Here is a 23354-nt window from a genome sequence, read left to right as displayed (position 1 = left end):
GTTGGCCCAGCCTAGTGTGGGCCCAGCCTGATGTGGTCCCAGCCTAGTGTGGTCCCAGCCTAGTGTGGGCCCAGCCTGATGTGGGCCCAGCCTGATGTGGGCCCAGCCTGATGTGGGCCCAGCCTAGTGTGGGCCCAGCCTGATGTGGGCCCAGCCTAGTGTGGGCCCAGCCTGATGTGGGCCCAGCCTGATGTGGGCCCAGCCTGATGTGGGCCCAGCCTGATGTGGGCCCAGCCTAGTGTGGGCCCAGCCTGATGTGGGCCCAGCCTGATGTGGGCCCAGCCTGATGTGGGCCCAGCCTGATGTGGGCCCAGCCTAGTGTTGGCCCAGCCAAATGTGGGCCCAGCCTGATGTGGGCCCAGCCTGATGTGGGCCCATGGAGGTCAGCTATATCATCTCCATTGTAAAGTTAAGCTGTGAAAACTATATTTTGTTTCTGACCAGAATAATGACCACACTGATCAAAGAAACAATAGAGGGTTTTGTTCATTCACGCTGCGGTACAGTCTAGATTTTTTAAATGTAAATCTCTTTTCTTAAAACAGACCGATCTTTTAATTGGTATTATTAAAAATGTGAACAGGCACTCTGATATTAACCCCTTAGATGTTAAAGTTAGACTTCAGAGCTCAGAGTGGACAAACGTCAGGAAGCCAGAAAACAAAGAAGAAAAAGAGACGAGCAATGAAAACAGACAGAAAGGAGCAAAACAAATGCAAACGTTTAAAAGTGTGTTAAAAGAGGCTAAATGAGTTAACATAGCAGTGAAAAGAGTTAAATTTGACAAGTTGGGGTAAAAGTAGGGCAGAACGGTTTACAAATATAATATTGTGATGTGATGAAGTAATGGATCTTTGTTATAACCAGCACAATATTTTAAACATTAAATAGCTTAAAAAAACAATCTAACTGGTTTTGGCTTACACACTTAAGCCTCATATCAATCATTGAAGGGAATGATTGTTTCTTTGCTGTTCTTGTTTTAAATAAAAAAACCATCACTCAGAAGAAAAGGAGGATTTAGAAAGAGAAAAAAAAGTTCCAAAAGGACACCTGAATGTATGAATGATGTGTTGAGCATAAAAATGTATCAGACTGGTATTTTGACAGATTTCTGGCTAACCCTGAGGTTTACCTGGGCACATTCTTCACAATCTGTTTTGGAATTCTTGACCTAATCTGTGTGCGGTTGATGCGACTGGCATGAAACTGCACAAAGATGTGTTTTTATGCTCATTTTAAATTTTTCATTTTAATTGATGACTCATTACTATCTATGATAATAATAATAAAAAAATCCACTTAGCATTTTTCATATGGAAAACATCTCATTCTGCTGCTTTGAAAATTGAACAAACTGGCATTTAAAGGGTTAAAGAAACACATAAATCATGATAATGACCAGAGATATGCTAAATCATGATCAGAGCTGGATAACACAAACAAAAAGTTTCAAAAAATAATTAAGGATGCACGACATTGGATTTTCTCCGATATCTGATGTCGATATTTTGAAACAAATTTTGGCCGATACGGATATTTAATTACATTTTTTCCACTGTTATAAACACCAATTCTATCACGGCCTACAATTTTTTTAAAAATATTGGTAGTCTATTTTTGTACAAACTGACAAAACATTTGATTTTTATCAGAACTGAAGGATATATTGTTTTTTTTTCAAATACAGCCATACACTGATGACAGACTTACAGTAATGTCTTTGGGTTACATGTGTATTACATGCTTACATGTATTTTTAACAGTACAGCCTAAGTCATCTGCATTTTTAGGGCAGTAAGCAGCAGCAAAATAACCTGCTGACTCTGAGCTCCACAGTATAAACAAGAAATAGCTTATACATTTAGACTGACTCTCCTCATTACTCAGCCAGTTTGCAGGATGGCTCCCTGAGATACTCCTGACGAAGGGCTTTAAAAAACAACAACACAGATTCTTAAATGCAAAAAAAAATAATCTAGCCATAGTTCAGAGCTTAATTATAATTCTAAATTCCTGAGGGTCAAGATGAACAGAAATAAAACTAAAGTAGTTCTCCTGATTCTGCTTTAAACAGCACAAACTAACTAAGCAACCAAGTTTAATGGCGTTTCACTGTAAACAGCGCTGTAACAACACAGTGACACAAACATCTCCAATGCTGGGCACACCTTCGTCCACCTTCGAGTGTGCACAGGAGACGGCACACAGAAGTCTGTCGTTGCTTTTGACATGTTTGGCGCATGTCACGTAGGACGACATGCACGTTCTTTTTACCTCTATCTAAACAACTGCGGCTGCTGAGTCAGCACTCCTGTGAGTGTAGGACAGACTTTATAAGAGTAAAATCCTCATCTATCTACGGAGGCAGTGAGGCTAAATGTGATGATGTCCATATATCCCTGGTGAAGCTAATATGTTTAGCTTTACCGAGGATTTTCTCTACGTGACTGGAAACAAAGTTTTGCAGTTCAGGTAAGGCCATAAGCGTCTGCTAGGTCTAACGTAGCGGGGCTTTAAATGCATCACAAGCCGGTATATTCCACCACGCCGAAAGGCTGATTATCAAGAGCTGTAAATTCAATGATTTCCTGTTCAGCTCCTTAACTTTGGGTGGTCACTGCTGTATTTTTAGCTTTGTTGAATGTCTGAAATAGAGGCTGCTGCTGAGTTTTCCCTGGCACAAAGTTTTGCCATTCTTTATAGTCCTTGCAGTCATCAGGTTGGCGGTTTTTTAGATGCAAAATTAAACTGGTGGTGTTAAAGGCATGTTGTCCTCCACACATCTGATGTACTTTACAAGAGATGCAAACAGCTGCTTTGCTGTCTTGTTCCCACTCCTCAGACTTCTCCCACACAGCTGACATGTTGTTTGTTGTTGTTTGCGCACGTCCGGCGTCATCGCGTGCGCTTAATTATGACGTCATATTATCGGCCGTACACATCGGCGTAAATTTTATTATCGGCCGATACCGATATACTACTGATAATATCGTGCATCCCTAAAAATAATCTATATCATGAATTTTAGCTTTTAAAGTAGGTGCAGAAAATGTGCCCTAGGGACATAAATGTGTAGTTGTTTAAAGGGATGAATAAGGGTTAAACAAATATTACATTATCTACAGTTAGAAAACAGCAACAGGCCATGTTTAATCTGATTCATGATTAACTGACCAGGGCAAAAACTGACTTTAAAAAACTGTGTGATGTTTCCTTTTTCTTTTCTTTTATGGTCTTGTCCCTGACAAAAATATCCCAAATTACTAAAAAGATCCTGAAACACTGAAACTCAAAGGAGGGTTTCTAAAATAAAGGCTAAACTAAAATGAACAAACAGGGAGTGAAAACTATCAAACACTAAAATGACAGTAAAATAAAAGTTCACACTAAATCAAACTAAAATGATATTTAAACTAAAAGTTCAAACTAAAATGATATTTAAACTAAAAGTTCAAACTAAATCAAACTAAAATGATATTTAAACTAAAAGTTCAAACTAAAATGATATTTAAACTAAAAGTTCAAACTAAAATGATATTTAAACTAAAAGTTCAAACTAAAATCAAACTAAAATGATATTTAAACTAAAAGTTCAAACTAAAATGATATTTAAACTAAAAGTTCAAACTAAATCAAACTAAAATGATATTTAAACTAAAAGTTCAAACTAAAATGATATTTAAACTAAAAGTTCAAACTAAAATGATATTTAAACTAAAAGTTCAAACTAAAATCAAACTAAAATGATATTTAAACTAAAAGTTCAAACTAAAATGATATTTAAACTAAAAGTTCAAACTAAATCAAACTAAAATGATATTTAAACTAAAAGTTCAAACTAAAATGATATTTAAACTAATAGTTCAAACTAAAATGATATTTAAACTAAAAGTTCAAACTAAAATGATATTTAAACTAAAAGTTCAAACTAAAATGATATTTAAACTAAAAGTTCAAACTAAAATGATATTTAAACTAAAAGTTCAAACTAAATCAAACTAAAATGACATTTAAACTAAAAGTTCAAACTAAAATGATATTTAAACTAAAAGTTCAAACTAAAATGATATTTAAACTAAAAGTTCAAACTAAAATGATATTTAAACTAATAGTTCAAACTAAAATGATATTTAAACTAAAAGTTCAAACTAAAATGATATTTAAACTAAATCAAATTAAAATGATATTTAAACTAAAAGTTCAAAATAAAATGATATTTAAACTAAAAGTTCAAACTAAATACAACTAAACGATAAATTTAAAGCTATTATTTCCTTGGTTGGTACGGTCTGGAGGGGATGGAACTTTAAATAAAAGAGAAAACAAAACGATGAAGAACATCTGAGTTGAGATTTAAAAAAAAAAAGTACAGGTCCATCCTGATCAGTGGATATGTTTCTATGTTTATATGCATCTGTCTGTTTTCCTACTGAATGCTTCTTTTCTTCTCTGTGTGTGTTGTCGTCTGCTTCTTCTTATTTAATAGCTGTTAGCAAACAGAAGCTTCACTGCCAGACTTTGAGCCCTCACTCTCCCTCTCTCTCTCTCTCTCTCTCTCTTGCTCTCTCACTTTCTCTCTCTCTCTCTCTCTCTCTCTTGCTCTCTCACTTTCTCTCTCTCTCTCTCTCTCTCTCTTGCTCTCTCACTCTCTTTCTCTCTCTCTCCCTCTCTCTCTCTCTCGCTCTCTCACTCTCTTTCTCTCTCTCTCTCTCCCCCTCTCTCTCTTGTTCTCTCTCTCCCTCTCTCTCCCTCCCCCTCTCTCTCTTGCTCTCTCTCTCCCTCTCTCTTTCTCTCTCTCTCCCTCTTCTCTCTTGCTCTCTCTCTCTCTCCCTCCCTGTCTGTCTTGCTCTCTCTCCCTCTCTCTCCATCTCCCTCTCCCTCTCTCTCTCTCCCTCTCTCTCTCTCCCTCTCTGTCTTGCTCTCTCTCTCCCTCTCTCTCTCTCTCTCCCTCTCTCTCCCTCTCTGTCTTGCGCTCTCTCTTCCTCTCTCTCTCTCTCTCTCTCTCCCTCTGTCTTGCCCCCCCCCCCCCCGTCTTGCTTTCTCTCTCCCTCTCTCTCTCTCCTGCTCAGAGATACCTGTTGCACAGAGGCTCTGGCTCTGTCCAGGTGCGGCCCTGTTCACCACCTGGATCGGGGTGCGTCATGTTGAAGTCCTTTTTGTTTGCCACTCCTTTCATCCAGACACATTTTCATGTGACTGAATATAAATGTATGACATCTTTAATAGAGGTGAGTCTACAATCATTAGGGCCGAACGATTTGAGAAAATAATCTAATTGCGATTTTTTTTACCCAGTATTGTATTTTAATATGCGGTAACATTCTTCAATACATTTATTTTTCAACAAAAACAAACATTCATTCCTTCTATACTATAGCAGACACATTATTAGATTAAGCTAGGGCTGAACAGTTTTAAAAATAGATCATTTTCATTGTTTTGACTCATTTTGCAAATTGGATATGAACTGTTATATTACAGGGAATGAAAATTTTATATACACAATTCTCATATTTAATAAGAAAAACAAAAAAAAAAAAATAAAGAAAATGTGATTTTTTGTGCACTATTTCATAAATATGCCACTAGAAGGATTCCATGACATGTAATACATGAAGTCTCTGCTGCAAAAAAAGTTTCAAACTGGTATTAAGACACAAATTTCAGGTAAATGTTGCACCCACTGCGATTTGAAAATTGCAGCAGGCCATATTGCTATTTAATCCAATATGTAATTAATTGCCCAGCCCTATTTCTAACCCTCTTGAGGCTTTTCCATTACAAGGGGCGGCTCGGCTTGACCTGGTTTAACTCGGGACGTTAGCCCAGCGCGGCAGGGGATTTCCTTTTCCATTACACCTGAGCCACCTGTTTGAGGGTCGGTCTAGAGCTCTGAACTGACACACCGCTCTTTCCCATTCTCTATTTCTTTTTCCACGATCAGTTAACCAACCATAATTCATGCTCACTATCAAAAAGAAAGAATTTTCAAGTTCAAGAACAGTCTCCTACTGATTGATTTATGGGTCTCTAGAGCAGTGGTTCTCAACCATGGGGTTGTGAGACACTGAGAGGGGGTCTCCAGTTGCCCTAAAAAACTAAGAGTATCTTTTAAATTACACTGTTGCCACTTTACACCAATTTTATCAATTTTCATCATTTTCTGCCACCAGTTTAACACATTTTTACCATTTAACACCTATTTTTGTCAGTTTTAAACTCTTTCCACCACTTTTTTCTGCCTGTTTTTGCCACTTCTAAACCAATTCTTGCCATTTAAGATTAATGTTGCCTCTCCATCCATCCATCTTTTCCCACTTATCCGAGATCGGGTCACCGGGGGCAGCAGCCTAAGCAGGGAAGCCCAGACTTCCCTCTCCCTGGCCACTTCGTCCAGCTCTTCCCGGGGGATCCCGAGGCATTCCCAGGCCAGCCGAACGACATAGTCTCTCCAGCGAGTCCTGGGTCTTCCCCGGGGCCTCCTCCCAGTGGGACATCCACAGAACACCTCACCAGGGAGGCGTCCAGGAGGCATCCGGACCAGATGCCCGAGCCACCTGATCTGGCTCCTCTCAACGCGGAGGAGCAGCGGCTCTACTCCAGATTAACCCTACAAGATTGTTTCTTTGATTAGAGTGTTTTCTCAGGTTAAATATGAAATATGGATATCACAGCTTAACATTACAATGGACCATGGTTTTGCTGACCTCCATGGACCCCTCCCATTTTTCCCCCTTCATGGACGGCCTTGTCTCCACATGACTACTCCAAGTTGTTCATGGCTGTGTTCAACCACCCTCAGGTACAGTGGGGGTCCCTGGTCTCTGACACCTTTATTTCAGGGTTCGCGGGCTGAAAAGGTTGAGGACCTCTGCTCTAGAGAGCAGGAAATGAACACAAACATGTTTTTGGATAGGGCAATAAAAACGGCATGCTTTAGTAGTGCCAATTAAAAATCAAAGACTGACTGTCATGGGCTCAATGTTTCAAACATCTTCAGCGTGAGAACTCCAGCCATGCGCAACTTTGGGATGGCAGCGTGAGCACATAAATCTGGAGTCAGAAACGTTTCAGTTTCACCGTGAATGCTGATGGTAGACCCCCACTGTTAGTAAGTTATAGTCAGTCCAAGCAGAGGCAGCAATAAAACGTGTCCTTGGGCTGAACATTTTCAACCAAAGGGCGGGAAAGCAGAAGCAGAAAGGGCAAACCCCTCCAACCAATCACACCCTGCAAACTGCTTTGATGTAGGCGGGGCTGGCTTGCTTTTTTGGCACGGCTCGGTATGGCTTGGTCACGCTCTGTGTGGTCAAAAGTCACCGTGGAAAAGCCCCACGTGACTGACCGATGACCTGTAGTTTGCTCCACATGATGAGACGTAGTGTTGGTGTAGAGATGGTTTACTATCAGGAGTCTGACTGGGTGATTTGTAGGATTTCCCAGCCGGTTATCGATCTGCTCTATGTGGATTGGTGCAGTTTGGCGCAGCCAGCACTGAGAATAGACCTGATGCTCTTCTTCAGTGGAGGGAGGCGATGTTTCTGGGATACACAGGAGCATGTGCAGTGGATGGTGGTGCAGGCGGAGTATGTGGAAAATGGGGGTGAGACAGGACAGGATTCCGTGACGTTTGCCAGAGGGCCACAGGATATCGTCCTGTAGCCTCCTCCGGCCTTCAGCCATCAACATTTAAAGTAAAATCAGTGTGTTTTCAAGTATTTCCAGCAGACTCCATTTATGAATTTCATTATAAACCTCGAGGATATTTTCCGCAGTCTCTCTGCAGAGCGTGCTCTAGCTAGCCGCTTGTCCTGATGTCTCGGGGCTTTGTGCGGCTGCTCTGACACGTCCCGGCTCGTGAATAAGCTGCCCTCGCCAACAGTGAGTCCCGCCTGCAGGAGACGGCAGCCTTGGCCGGCCCGCCCTCAGCCTTTCACACGGACGCGTTTCCGTGATCTCTGACCGGAGGACGCAGAGCAGCACGCTGGATCTATTCAGCAGGGAGCTGGGCTTTGATTTGGTTCATAGGGATCACTTCTAACTGCAGACAAGCATTAACAGCGAGGGGGTCGTCATCTTTGACTCGGCGGACCAATGATAGGGGAGCGGCGGCGCTGCGGCTCTAAAATGAGCTGAAGTAAAAAGGGTCTCGGTGCCACCAGCGCTCGGCTGAATCAGAATGTTGTCTTTTATTCCAAACCCATTAGCAACCTCCCGACACATGCTATAATAAAAATACACATTTATTTTGGTCAGAATGGGATGAAAACAGCACTTCAGAACTCTTGGAGATTGAAGTAGCAATTTGGATGTTTCATTTTTTCCTCTTTCATGGCGGCGGTGCGAGCTGGTCATGAGGACACGGTTGAAAAAGCCGGGGATTGTCCATTCACAAAGATGATTCTTTAATGAAGAGATATCATTTCTTCTTTAATGTACAGGCCGCTGTGGGAGCGTGTGCGTGTGCGTGTGGTGGATTCAGCCTCGGAAAAAAGAGCCTGAAAGTAGGCTAATGGAGGTTTAAGCTGCTCCTCTGACAGCATCCACTCATTTCACCAGGATTTAATCAAATACACTGAAACTTTAGTTTAAAAATGCAGCTTTTCTGATTTATTTTATGAATTATTATCAGAGGCATAGTTTCAGTCCTGTGAGAATTAAGACGCATTAAAATAGGAGACATATTCACATTCATGCCACTGTATTTTTATATCATTAATCCTTAAAATAAATCAGGAAGCGATCAGTGTTTCCTGGTTAGAATGTCTCTCCCCTTTCTAGGAAACAAAATAATCATTCAATTCCTTAAACTGCTGTCATTTTTATTTTAAATCAGCCCTTTTTTTGCAGCTGTTTCACTCCTATGAGATGATTTTAATGTGACCATGTGTGAGGGCCAGACCTGAAAACACGAGATTATAAAAAAGACGTTTCCTTTAGAACTTTCTGAGATTGTAGTCATAAATGTACTGGAAGCCAAACTTAACATTTTTGACATAATGTTGTAGATTAAATAGACTTTTGAGTTTATTAATGACCCCTCAGGCATCTCTTTAATTTACTACCCTTTAAAAACCTTTAAATGCCAGTTTGATTACTTTAAATTTATGTTGTTTTTTTATGAAAAAAGTGAAACAATGTGAAATCTTCCTTAAACCAAATGTTGGATGGCTGGGGCATTATTTCTAAATCCAATCCATGTCTATGATTAGTCAAAATATTGACTCTGATGGATTTTTAGTTTTTGTGTAGCATCAGATTTAAAATTTACTACCCTTTCGAGTCATCTATGACAAAAACATCCACTTCCAAAAATGGCAATAAAAATAGTATACATTCATATTTTTTTCTGCTTTTTGGGTGAAATCTTTGGATCAATTTCAGTTCTAATCAAACCAATCAAATAATTAATAATTTTCAGGATTTTAACCCTTTATATGCCAGTTTGATTACAGGATGGTCAAATTAAAAAAAAAACAAACAAACAAAACAAAAAAACCCACAAACCAGTAATTCTTTCCAGAAAACTGATGTCAGGGGTGGAGGGGTGTTTTTAAAGCAGTCCTGGGTATGTCAAACATTAACCAAAACACTGACTGTGAGGTATTTTTAGGTTTTGTGTAGCATCCGATTTAAAATTTACTATCCTTACGAGTCACTTGTGTGAAGGCGTTACTGTGCGATGGTGTTTCTGTGTGATGCCGTTCCTAGGTGACGGTGTTCCTGTGTGTCATTGTTCCTGTGTGATGGTGTTTATGAGTGACGGCGTTTCTGTGTGACCGCATTCCCGTGTGACAGCGTTCCTGTGTGATGGTGTTCCTGTGTGATGGTGTTCCTGTGTGACAGCGTTCCTGCTTGATGGCGTTCCTGCGTGATGGCTTTAGTGTGTGATGGCGTTCCTTTGTGATGGTGTTCCTGTGTGTCATTGTTCCTGTGTGATGGTGTTTATGAGTGACGGCGTTTCTGTGTGACCGCATTCCCGTGTGACAGCGTTCCTGTGTGATGGTGTTCCTGTGTGATGGTGTTCCTGTGTGACAGCGTTCCTGCTTGATGGCGTTCCTGCGTGATGGCTTTAGTGTGTGATGGCGTTCCTTTGTGATGGTGTTCCTGCGTGATGGTGTTTATGAGTGACGGTGTTTCTGTGTGACAGCGTTCCTGCTTGATGGTGTTCCTGCGTGATGGCGTTAGTGTGCACCGGCCTGCAGAGCTGCTCATCATGACACTTTCTTCCTCCTTCCCGCTTGTCTTTGAAAATAACGTGATCTGTGAAATTTTAACACGGTGGTTGTTAGAAACGTAGTTGCAGGTTTCATCTTGTTTCCCGTTGGTGTGTGTGTGTGTTGGCGGTCCCTGTAGCGTGGCGCCGTGCTGTACTACAGCCTTTTTAACAGCATCAGGCTGATGTTAGCGTATGTAGCTGCAGGTCCCTGTGGGTCTAATCCAACACTTGTTTGTGGCGCTGCAGCACCTGGAGACCGGCGGGCTGATGTCGGACATGCTGTTGCCCATGGCTGCTCTCCAGCTCAGCATCAGCCGCCGTGTAGGGCCGGCCCCTAACGGCCCCCGCCACCTAAAACTTTAATGCTGACACAGAGCTCCCCAGATCTGCTCATCACCCATCAGCACGAGCTCGGGGACTTCCTGCGTGTCGGGGACACTAATCAGCGTCCACGCCGGGCACGGCGCATGTCATGATGAGGAGGCGTGCAGCTCGGCCTCATCAGAGACAGGATGTAAAGAAACACAAGGGACTAATTTCCAGATGTCGCTACAACAGCGGCGTAGGAGAAGAGGCGTGTATTCAATGATTCAGTGTTACTGCCTCGCTCTAACACACAAACAGCTCTTCTGCCTGACTTCCTCCGGCACGCCGCCGCTCTCTGCGAGCAGTTAATTATTGAGCACCTGAGGAGGAGCAGCGGCTCTCAGCTGTCTGCTGTTTAAAATAGCTCAGCCACTAAATCAATATGGTTCTGCATTTTCTCCATATGTCACTCTTCTTTTCAGCCTGCCTCTCTCTAATAACAGCAATTATCCTCCCATCATCATGTGGAAGTCCTGCAGGATGAAAAACCACATCTCTGATCCTGTTCACCGTCCTTGCTGCAGCAGAGAGGGACGCAGGATTAACGTCTGTATCTGAGAGCAGAGACTCACAGACAAAATCAAAGATGGAGCACCGATGGTTGATTTAAGAGTTTTTAATGTTTATTTGAAGGTTTTGTCTTTATTTAGATCAGGGTGAGGGCGGAGTAGGAAATAGAGAAAGAATGAGGAATGACAAGGAAAAGAGCTGAAACGACACCCACACTGGAAAGACCACAGGTTGTTCACAGTCACATGATCTGATGATGTGTAAATGTTTGATGGGGTTCAGGAAGTGAAGACCAGCAGTTATCAGAACATTTCTACATCCTTTGGCTTCTAAAAACTACGACTATAAACCGTGGAACAACTTCAGAACAATGTTCCTCTTTAGTCTGCAGTATTTGACATCCATGGTCTACAAAAAGAATTTCAAATGTTGATTCCTCTGACCGCAGAACAGTTTTCCATGTTCCCTCTGACCACAGAACAGTTTTCCATGTTCCCTCTGACCGCAGAACAGTTTTCCATGTTCCCTCTGACCGCAGAACAGTTTTCCTTGTTTCCTCCGACCACAGAACAGTTTTCCATGTTCCCTCCGACCGCAGAACAGTTTTCCATGTTTCCTCTGAACACAGAACAGTTTTCCATGTTTCCTCTGACCACAGAACAGTTTTCCATGTTCCCTCTGACCGCAGAACAGTTTTCCATGTTTCCTCTGACCACAGAACAGTTTTCCATGTTCCCTCTGACCGCAGAACAGTTTTCCATGTTTCCTCTGACCACAGAACAGTTTTCCTTGTTTCCTCCGACCACAGAACAGTTTTCCATGTTCCCTCCGACCGCAGAACAGTTTTCCATGTTTCCTCTGACCACAGAACAGTTTTCCATGTTTCCTCTGACCACAGAACAGTTTTCCATGTTCCCTCTGACCGCAGAACAGTTTTCCATGTTTCCTCTGACCACAGAACAGTTTTCCATGTTTCCTCCGACCACAGAACAGTTTTCCATGTTCCCTCTGACCACAGAACAGTTTTCCATGTTTCCTCTGACCGCAGAACAGTTTTCCATGTTTCCTCTGACCACAGAACAGTTTTCCATGTTTCCTCTGACCACAGAACAGTTTTCCATGTTTCCTCTGACCACAGAACAGTTTTCCATGTTCCCTCCGACCGCAGAACAGTTTTCCATGTTTCCTCTGACCACAGAACAGTTTTCCATGTTTCCTCTGACCGCAGAACAGTTTTCCATGTTTCCTCTGACCACAGAACAGTTTTCCATGTTTCCTCCGACCACAGAACAGTTTTCCATGTTTCCTCAGTCCATGTTGAATGAGCTTTGGCCCAGAGAAGACGGACCACGGTGTGTCTGGATCCTGTTCACATATGGCCTGTTATAAATATATATAATTATAAGGCGAGACTGAGGGCTTTGAAATTTAATAAATGGAGACAGAAATTGTATGTTTATTCCTTCTGTATTGGGAATAAAAAAAGTCATGATATAAATGTAGGAAAACCAAACAACAACAAAAGAATTTTAAAATGATATTTTCACTTTCATTGTGAAAGAAAATGGAATCTCTCCTCTTCACCATGTAAGTTTACGATCAGCTCGGTAGAAAGTGTTAAACTCAGACATATGAATGAATAAAAAAAGGTTTAGTAGAGTCATTTTTCAGGTTGTTCAAAGTTCTACCCTTAAATCAAATTCTACCTTTATTTAAAAAATCAATGCCTTTAAAGTCTGTTCAAAAGTTTTTGTTCTATTAGAGGAAAAGGGCTAAGAGTTTGGCCGTGTGTCCTGGAAAGGATCAGGCTTGAGGCCTAGTGAGGTAGAAGAGGCCTTCACAATCTTCTTGGCTGTCTTCTAGCTCACCATCCAGTTTATCATAGTGTCATAGTCTAGTTTTCTTACCCCCAAGTCCATTTACCATTTACCATGGGGACGTCTTGGTAAAGGATCGGCATTTTGTGATGATACAGCAGCTTCAGAGTGAAGGTTGATAGAGCAGACAACCACAGGAAGCTTGTGTTATCTACCTGTACAGCTGTCAGGATGTAGGTGAGTGGAATCCTGTCAGAGACAGCTGTGAAGGGGCTTCCATTCTGATAGCGAGAAAAGCTCAAACTTGTGTTTGGGATACTTGGACCTCACTGAGAGATAATGCTCCACTGGCTAAAGAATGGCTCTTAACTTCCCTTCTTGTTCTTGGTACAGTGCAGCACCGACCCAGTGGTGCTGGCATCTGTATGAAGGACAGGAGGACACAGGAGTCTTAAATGCTTGCTGACAGTCGGGTCCATCGAGATTCTAAAGGTTCTTTTGGGTTGTGATATGTTGTTTGGATACCTTTTCCCTTGATTGAGGGGGTGGATATCCTGCTGTGAGGTTGCTGAGTGGTCTGACCCTTTGTGAATTTTCTGTAATAACCAGAAAACCATGACTGATCTCAGTTCTCAGAGATCTTTGGGTTGTGGCCAGGTCTTTAAAGCTTTGATCGTTTCAGGGTCAGTTTCATCTCCACGGGCAGAGACAACATGGCTGAGGCAACCATCTGAGGACTGGAAGAACTGACATTTTTCTGGTGACGTCTTTGAACCATTAACGGTTGAAACGTGCTCGGTGCACCTGTGGTTTCTTGAGATATTCGGTTGGACTCCCAAAAACCTAAGGGACATATGAAAGCAGTTTGTGCTTAGTCAGCTTCTTTCATTTGGTTGTAGTCAGATTTGAGGTCTAGCACTGAGAACCATCTGGAACCAGCAAGAGCTCGAAAAGCTTCTCCCTCACTGGGTAGAGCATCTTTGATTGGTGTGACTGGAAAGTGCTTAAAAACTAAGCTAAGCACTCATCTCCATCTTCTACAGTACCATAGCTGAATCTAAAAGCTCAGGGTAAGCTCTGGGCAAGGCTCGGGGACCAAGATGTTTGACAACATCAGCAGCAGGTGGCAGCAGACTTTCTACAGTCTGAGGGGCTCCAGGACAGAAACAGAAGAATCAGAGAGAAACAAATCCTCACTGGTTCACCATGATTCATAACCGACGTCATCACTGGGCCGTGTGATTTTCCCAACAGGAAGCCCTGAGGCGGGAGGAGCCATGGACGTGGGACACAGCATCAGTCTTAACAAAGTGTCTCCACAGCAACCTTCTGGACCTCAGGTGGGCTGAAAACATCACCTGAGAGGGTGAGAGGACACTTCACTGTGGTAGGAAGCCGCCAGGCTTGTCGGGGTCTTTAATCTGAGCTGGAGTCTCGTTAACTGGACTTGAACAGGAGGTTTCCCTTCAGGTTCCTTAGGAGATGGCAGTGTTTGGCCCTGTTTGATTTTGCAGACCTGCGGTCCTACCCTGCTGTCAGAGGGCAGATATACCTTTTTGGACCCATGGGGACACAGTGAAACAACAGAGCTCAGCAGAGAAACCAAAGCTGTGATTACATTCAACGCTAACGTTGAGTTAGCGTTGAATGTACAAATTCTACCATTTTGATCCTCAGCTGTTGTCATCGAAATCTACAAGCCGTTGTTGCTCAACGTTTTAATTGTGAACATTGTGAACACATTGTGAACACTAGCGTGTGTTTGTCAGGCTTCCTGTGCATGGTTACGGTTGCTTACCTTGGATTGGTTTGTAGACATGTTAGGGAGGGGCTTAGCGAGGGGTCAATTGACCTATTTAGTTGTAAAATGCTCCTTCAGCTGTTTTCACTAGTACCACTTACTTTTCCGGCCTTATTTTGCCCCGTCCCTACTTTTTTGAGAATAGTTGCTGCTATTAAATTCAAAATGAGTTAATATCTTCATGAAATGGTAAAATGTCTGATATGTTTGTCTTCTGTTGTGAATCAAATGTGGGTTTGTGAGATTTGACGATCATTAAATAGTGTTTTTATGTATTTTTGTAGAATCAAACTGTTTCATGATAAAGAATATTTCAGTATTTATACCTTAGCATTGTCTCTAAATGAATAACTTTATTATTATTATTATTTTTATTGAGACCAATTAAACAATACACACAAGACCCAAACATGTACGAGTACTACAAGGACCATTCACATGTAGAACCACACAAAGAGAAAGCAAACAGAATATAAACATAATCATGCTCATTATTCTTCTGAGCGTGGCCTCGGTTGTTCCCTGTCTTTATGGAATAACGCCCTCAAACTGAAAACACTGTTTCAAAAAGGACAGAAGAATTGGGACCGCCGATCGTTCTTTCTCCTTTAACTCAAAAACAAATGTCTCACCCCATAGAATAACTGTATTTAAAACATTTGAACAGCCCCTTTTTAATTCACCATTGTTGTTTGAGGGCTCATTGTTAACGACAGGGAATATAAGGCCACACGTTTTTCAGAGAACACGGACAAACCCAAAGAAGAAGTGTCTTCAGTTTCATTATTACTGAAGCAGCCATACTGATCCTTCTCCAGGCCCGTATGAAAATCATTTTTCTTGTGGGCAGGAATTTGTAAATAATCTTCATTTGAACGTACTGAGATTTAGTATCAATAACAGAGTTATAGGTTCATTTATTTACCTGTCTCTGTGGTAAAGAGGTTTTAAAAATCCCCTCCCAGTAAACTTGACTGGTACATCATTCAAATCATAAACCTGCAAGAAAAAAATGATACATAAATGGATTTATCTTACTTCTACGCAACCAGAGATTTTTTTGTTTTGTTTTTCTGGTCTACAAACCAGAACTTTTTCCCATTATCTTTGACTTTTTTCCTTCAGGCCACAGGAACAGCTACTAACTGACTATATCTGAAATTTAATCAGATTATACCAAATAATTCACAAAAGGTTTCATATGAATAAATATTACCATTCAAATCAGTCAAATCATTTATAAAATAACACCCTTTCAACAAAAGGCTCCCAAAAAAAGGACAATCCATTAATTAATGCTGGAATTGAACCGTGGCGTAAAATATTATCAACAGAATCTGGTGGAAAATACTGAAAGAGTAACCATGACCTTATCATGTATTCAAAGAAAGGGAAACATCTGTAAAAATCTTTGGAAGTTACTGAAATGATTTTTTTTAATCCGAAAAATGGAAATAATTTGTTCTTCAAAATGGATGAGGATGGCTCAGGAGACACGAGGAGCTCCAACGGATTCCAAAAGGTTTCCTCTAACCAGGATGCTTTCAGGACACGTTCAGCACCCTTAGATTTAAGAATCTAAACAAACATTATACAATGTAATGTTATTCCATATAAACTTACAGATGAATGCATGGGGGTGTGTGAAAATACAAATACAGAGCAGCAGCAAAACAACACAACAAACATACACACAAACAGAAAACAAACAAACAAAATGATTAAAAAAAAACCCTGACATTATTTGGGCTTTGGTGTGCCAGGGTGTCCTGGCTTACACTGATATTACTCCAGTCTTGAATGAATGAATGCTTTATTTAGTTTAAAAACAAAAATAAAATCATTTTCTACATAATAATTTGATTTAGCAGACAGCAACCGGGAAAGGAATAGGCTGAAGCCCAGTGGGTTATTTTTGCCTATCCTGTACCGTCACAGGATTATTGGAGTAAATCAGAATACAGCATCAGTACTACTACATCAGTGCTAAACACACGGTAAAGTGGAAATCAAGTCAAATTTCAGTTCACATTGTAACCTTTGATCATTTTAGATCTTGAACAGAATTACTCATCTTCATCATTTAGTCCACTCTATAACTGACACACATCTGTACTGGAGATCAGTTCTCACTTTGCAGGTTTCAAACATTATTCTTATTATTCACCACACAACACCTTTTAGTTAAGGAAAAGGAGGTGCTATAAGAGACTATAGTTGTCCCAAAAATAACATGAAATAATAAAAAGTGAGGGGGTGGAATAATTGGACTGACAACTATATCAGAAATTGAAATGATAATATTAATAGTAAAAATAGTACTGATAGAAGTAGTGATTATTATAGTATAATAACCACAATGATAGTAGACATAAATGATAACAGCACTCACACACACACACACACACACATCTAAATGCGTTTAGTTTTTCTTTTATGAAGACTTCATATGTAAATGTTTGGAGGGTGGGTGAATGCATCTTAGGTTTTAAAACAAACCTCATCAGGTGATGGAGGAGACAGAACGAATAAGTGAACTGATGAATTACCAAGAGTGACCTGCTCAGATACAGATGGCTGCTGGTTTCCACAGACCGAGCACTTTCTCCTTCTTTTTAAACTTGTTCTCTAAGTTCATTTTAACCAGCTGCTTTCTCTGACTCTGACTATGAATGTAAGTATATCTGCCATATTAATGAGGGATTACATGGAAACTTTAATGTGGAAAACAATACATTTATCATAATTTAGCTCTGAACCAGACAGTTCAGCAAAAGCATCCAAGTCTTTGAGCAGGGCTTTGAATAATTTTCTGTTGGTGATAGAAAGAAGATTGTATCGTCTGCATACAACAAGATCTTTGACTCTAATGCTTAAACCTTTAATATTCTTATTATCCTTCATTTTTATCGCCAATGTTTCTATAAATAAATATAAATAAGGTGATAGGGAGCAACCCTCGATAAGCAAAAACTTTCTGATAGATAACCATTATTTATCATTTTGCTTCTCTGGTTATTGTACGGTATTCTTACCCAGTTTATCAAACAATCACCAGAATTAAAGAACTTTAATCATTTAAAGATGTACTCCCATTTTACTGTGTCAAAGGCCTTTTTAAAAAATGAAAGCAGGTTTCTTATTTTCTCATAAAGTTCAGTCATTTCCAACAGATGCCTGAAACTATAGACCTTCCCTTAATAAAACCGTTTTGATCCTTCTTCTACGACAAGGATGAGCCACATTCTTACTGGATTCCTCTGTCGTTTTCACGTCTGTGCCAGCGTCTAACACTAGTGATGACTATTATCCTTCATCATGGTGACTTACTGGTTTAAAATGGCTGAGTAGACACGCCGTCAACTCACTACCCTAAACAGGCGTCTGATCAGATGTGGTGCCTCCAGTTTTCATGTTTTAACTGCAGTAATTACTAGAAAGTCTGCACAAACAAAACGGCACTGAGCACCACTGTCCCTCTGTACATGTGAGTCTGATATGTGTCAACCTGGGCTAAAGCTCAGTGAAGCTCCTGGCCTACATCCATCTTCATCCTGCTGTATTCTCTAGACGTCCATCCAACGTGTGCTGAGGAAAAAGCCGCCTCTTTGCAGCAGAGAATCATAAATCTTTGCCTCCTTTTCTGCGTCAGTGTTTAGAAATATCGATGAATAAAAGATAACGGGGCGAGCTCGCTGCCTGCAGGCGCTCTGCGGTGTCCAGAGGAGATAAAACAACCTTTCCTGTGTCATTGTTGTTCGCTCATCAATGATGTGATAATGTTTGCAGAGGTAATGTCGGCTGAGGTGATCACAAAGACTGGGGTTTGTGTGTTTTTGGTAAAGTGTGTGTTTTCCGTCTGCTCTTTTGTGTTTTCCTGGTTGTTTTCAGCATCTCGTGTGTTTGTGCATCCCTGAGGATGATGCTGTCTGTCTCATGTTTTAACGAGAGATGACACCCCGTCCAAAACAATCAGTGTTTAAGGAGCAGCCCTGCACAGATCCCAGCAGCCCTGCACAGATCCCAGCAGCTGCCTCTGACATCCACAGCTTGTTTGCTGCATTGCCTTTGTCTACATATACATTCACATAAATTTACAGACACATATGTAGAAGAAAAGATGGGGATGGATGACGGCGTGAGCCTCGAGCAGCAGGGCGGAGCATCTTTAATGTTGCATTTAGAGTAAATCAGGCAGCAGAGAAACAGGCAGACGCTCCCCCGTGACCTGAATGTGGAGTCACCAGAGAATACTGGAACGAGCCGCTCTCTGCTAAATGCACTCTCATATTAATATTTTATAACCACCCATAATGCTGCGGGAGAAAAAAGAGGAGAGCCAGAAGGAGGAGGAGACATACATCAATTTGACCAACGTCCTCCTCTCTGCAGGAAGGAGAGAGAGGAGGGAGAGGCTGCTGGCAGAGAAAACTCTTCACATACACATCATAAAGACGGATATTAGAGACGTGCTGCAGCTGCAGAGCTTTACCTTCACATGAGGTGGACGCAGTCGCTCGTTAAGACAGCAGTGAGGCGTCAAAGCGTTTCAATGGCGTGCTCCTGCAGCCCTGATACCAGAAGCCCCAGATATGGCCCTTCAGGATCAGGAGGTGTGACCTGATTCAAAGCTTGTCACAACAAATTATTTGCTCAAGTGACTCTTATGCATTGTTGATATTGGACTTTAGCAGATAACTGATGATGAAACATATTGAAACATATATCTAAGACCTAAACCTTCAGTTCTTCAAACGCACTTTAAACACCAATAAACACCAACACATACAGTTAAAAAACTCAGATATCACTACATACACACACACTATATTGCCAGAAGTATTGGCTCACCTGCCTTAACTGGAATATGAACTTCACTGACATCCAAGCGGCAACCTCCGGTCCTAAAAAATGAATCCAATGCGGAAGTGCCAAAAATTGCTACACCGCGACTGTCCGCTTGAGGCTGGCTGCAGGAAAACTGGAAGTCCCGTCTGCACACGTTAAACAGCCGGTTTTGAGACACAAAATAAGCTGGTTTACAGCCTGGTTCAAAACACCAAACATGTCTCATTAGCTAGTGTCTTATTGTGCTCCCACTGTACGGGGGGTGGGCTTGGCTGATATTTAGGATGAAAGCTGATTGGCGCGTCTCATTTGATTGACAGATAGCTCAGCAGGCAGAGGCTCGGTTTCTGTCAACTAGCAGGCTGACAGGAAGTCGCGCTTAGTGGGCGGGCGTTACGTTCGGCTGAGACCACGATTTCAATATGGAAGCCTCCACAAATGGGCTTCAAAAGCTGTTTTGGCCCGCCTATTGTAAACAGATGACTGACGTCACATGGGGTTTGTCCAATTCTTTCTACAGTCTATGGTGACATCCCATTCTTAATCCACAGGGTTTAATCTGACGTGGGTCCACCCTCTGCAGCTAGAACAGCTTCAACTCTTCTGGGAAGGCCTTCGACAAGGTTTAGGAGTGTTTATGGGAATTTTTGACCATTCTTCCAGAAGCGCATTTGTGAGGTCACACACTGATGTTGGACCAGAAGGCCTGGCTCTCAGTCTCCGCTCTAATTCATCCCAAAGGTGTTCTATGGGGTTGAGGCCAGGACTCTGTGCAGGCCAGTCAAGGTGATCCACAGCAAACTCTCTCCTCCATGTCTTTATGGACCTTGCTTTGTGCACTGGTGCACAGTCATGTTGGAACAGGAAGGGGCCATCCCCAAACTGTTCCCACAAAGTTGGGAGCATGGAATTGTCCAGATTCTCTTGGTCTGCTGAAGCATTCAGAGTTCCTTTGACTGGAACTAAGGGGCCAAGCCCAGCTCCTGAAGAACAAGCCCACACCGTAATCCCCCCTCCACCAAACTTTACACTTGGCACAATGCAGTCAGACAAGTACGGTTCTCCTGGCAACCACCAAACCCAGACTGGTCCATCAGATTGCCAGATGGAGAAGCGTGATTGGTCACTCCAGAGAAGGCGTCTCCACTGCTCTAGAGTCCAGTGACTAGTTCCCTCCATTTTTGGGATACATTTCTGTCAATTTGTGGGTAAATTTCTCTCTCTCTTTTTTTTTTTTTTTTGCTCTAGAGTCCAGTGGCGGCGTGCTTTACACCACTGCATCCCACGCTTTGCATTGCACTTGGTGATGTATGGCTTGGATGCAGCTGTTACCATGGAAACACATTCATGAAGCTCTCTACCACTGTTCTTGAGCTAATCTGAAGGCCACATGAAGTTTGGAGGTCTGTAGCCATTGACTCTGCAGAAAGTTGGCCACCTCTGTGCACTATGACCTCAGCATCCTCTGACCCCGCTCCCTCATTTTACGTGGTCTACCACTTGGTGGCTGAGTTGCTGTCGTTCCCAGTGGCTTCCACTTTGTTCTAATACCACTGACAGCTGACTGTGGAATATTTAGGAGCCAGGAAATTTCACCACTGGACTTGTTGCACAGGTGGCATCCTATCACAGTACCACGCTGGAATTCACTGAGCTCCTGAGAGCGAGCCATTCTTTCACTGATGTCTGTAGAAACAGTCTGCATGCCTAGGTGATGATTTTATACACCTGTGGACATGGAAGTGACTGGAACACCTGATGTACATTATTTGGATGGGTGAGTGAATACTTTTGGTGTCTCTACAGCCAGTAAAAACAAATACACCCAGTTAATAAAGACAGATATCTACAGCCAATAACCAAATATTGTTAAATGTGCCAACAATTTTGAGTTTTGTGTAAAATTATGTCAATGTCAGCTTTTTTCCTCCTGCTTTTTCTGTTGTTCCAATGCACATAAAGGAAGTAAACGCGTATACAAAAATATTTGTAATTGCAACAATTCCTGGGAGAAATAGTGTATTTTCTGGAAAAATTCCAGGGATGCCAATGCTTCCTCATGACTATGGTTTGTAAATATTTGAAGGTGATATTTGTCCATACCTACAGCAGATATTTAGCTCCAGCATGGGCTGATCTTTACAGCTGAAACAGGCTGACAGTCACAGATAGGTAGAATCACTGTAGGCTGACAGTCACAGATAGGTAGAATCACTGTAGGCTGACAGTCACAGATAGGTAGAATCACTGTAGGCTGACAGTCACAGATAGGTAGAATCACTGTAGGCTGACAGTCACAGATAGGTAGAATCACTGTAGGCTGACAGTCACAGCTATAGTGGGGCGGCGTTACAGCTGATGTGGCTGCAACAATGGCCTGTGGGTATTCTTTTTTTCCAGTTAGTGCCTGAGCATTAATTGTGGTGCAACGATGGACTGATAATGATTGTTTGAAGTTGATCATCAGATGAAGACAGAGTTGCTTGGTAGCCGTATCACTGCTTAAGCTTGAGTTGGTGGTTATTCTCTCCAAACGAACTGCTCCAGGTTAGATTTAAAGTCTTAGACTGTCTAGTTCAGTGATTCTCAACCTTAGGAGACACTGAGAGGGGGTCTCCAGATGCCTAAGAAACAAACCCATAATCTTTTTAAGATTACACGTTTGCCCCTTGACATTGACTTTGCCAAATTTTCACCTGTTTTTATCCTACCAGTTTTTGCCAATTAAAACCCATTTTTGTCCATTTTAAACCCTTTCTTTCTGCCTGTTTCTTCCTGTTTATGCCACTTTCTGTATATTGTTGCCTCTGTTGACCAATTATATTGCCACTTTATACCACCTTTTTGCCCATTTGTGCCCATTTTAACCACATTTCACTGTTTATTATGTCCATTTTTGGCAGTTTAACCCATTGCTGCCTATTGTTCTGCCTCAGTTAACCCATTTTTGTCACTTTAAACTCCTGTTGGCCACTTTTTAATCCCCCTCTGCTAATTGTTATGCCTGTTTTTGCCCCTTTAACCCATTTTTGCCATGTAGTGCTTGTTTTTGCCACTTTATTTGATTTTGCCGATTCTAATTCAGTTTTGCTAGTTTCAGAATCCCATTTGATCACCTTTCCCACCTATTTTTGCCATTTCAAGCCATTTAATTTCTTTTTTCAAGCAAAGGGATTTACATTTTGAAGAAGGCTACTTACTATGGTTCAGTATAATTAAAATGGTTTATTTGATAAAAGTGGTTATCATTTCTGTTAAAATATGGTTATCACAGCTTCATTTTACAATGGAGCATGATTTTGCTGACCTCCCTGGTCCCCCAGTTTAATTAGACCCCAGAAACCCCCCCCCATGGGCAGCCTTGTTTGAACATGACTTTTCTAGAATGTTCATGGCTGTGTTCAACCATCGTTAGGCACAGTCGGGGTCCCGGTCTCTGGCATCTTTATTTTAGGGGTCCCCAGTTTCTGGCACCTTTATTCTGGGGGTCCCCAGTCTCTGGCACCTTTATTTTGGGGGTCCCCGGTCTCTGGCATCTTTATTTTAGGGGTCCCCAGTTTCTGGCACCTTTATTCTGGGGGTCCCCAGTCTCTGGCACCTTTATTTTGGGGGTCCCCGGTCTCTGGCATCTTTATTTTAGGGGTCCCCAGTTTCTGGCACCTTTATTCTGGGGGTCCCCAGTCTCTGGCACCTTTATTTTAGGGGTCCCCAGTCTCTGGCACCTTTATTTTGGGGGTCCCCGGTCTCTGGCATCTTTATTTTAGGGGTCCCCGGTCTCTGGCATCTTTAT

Source organism: Cheilinus undulatus, linkage group 5 (genome assembly GCF_018320785.1).
Source record: "Cheilinus undulatus linkage group 5, ASM1832078v1, whole genome shotgun sequence".
NCBI classification, from domain to species: Eukaryota; Metazoa; Chordata; class Actinopteri; order Labriformes; family Labridae; genus Cheilinus; species Cheilinus undulatus.
The sequence above is the reverse complement of the archived record's forward strand: the minus strand, read 5'-3'. Positions refer to the sequence as shown.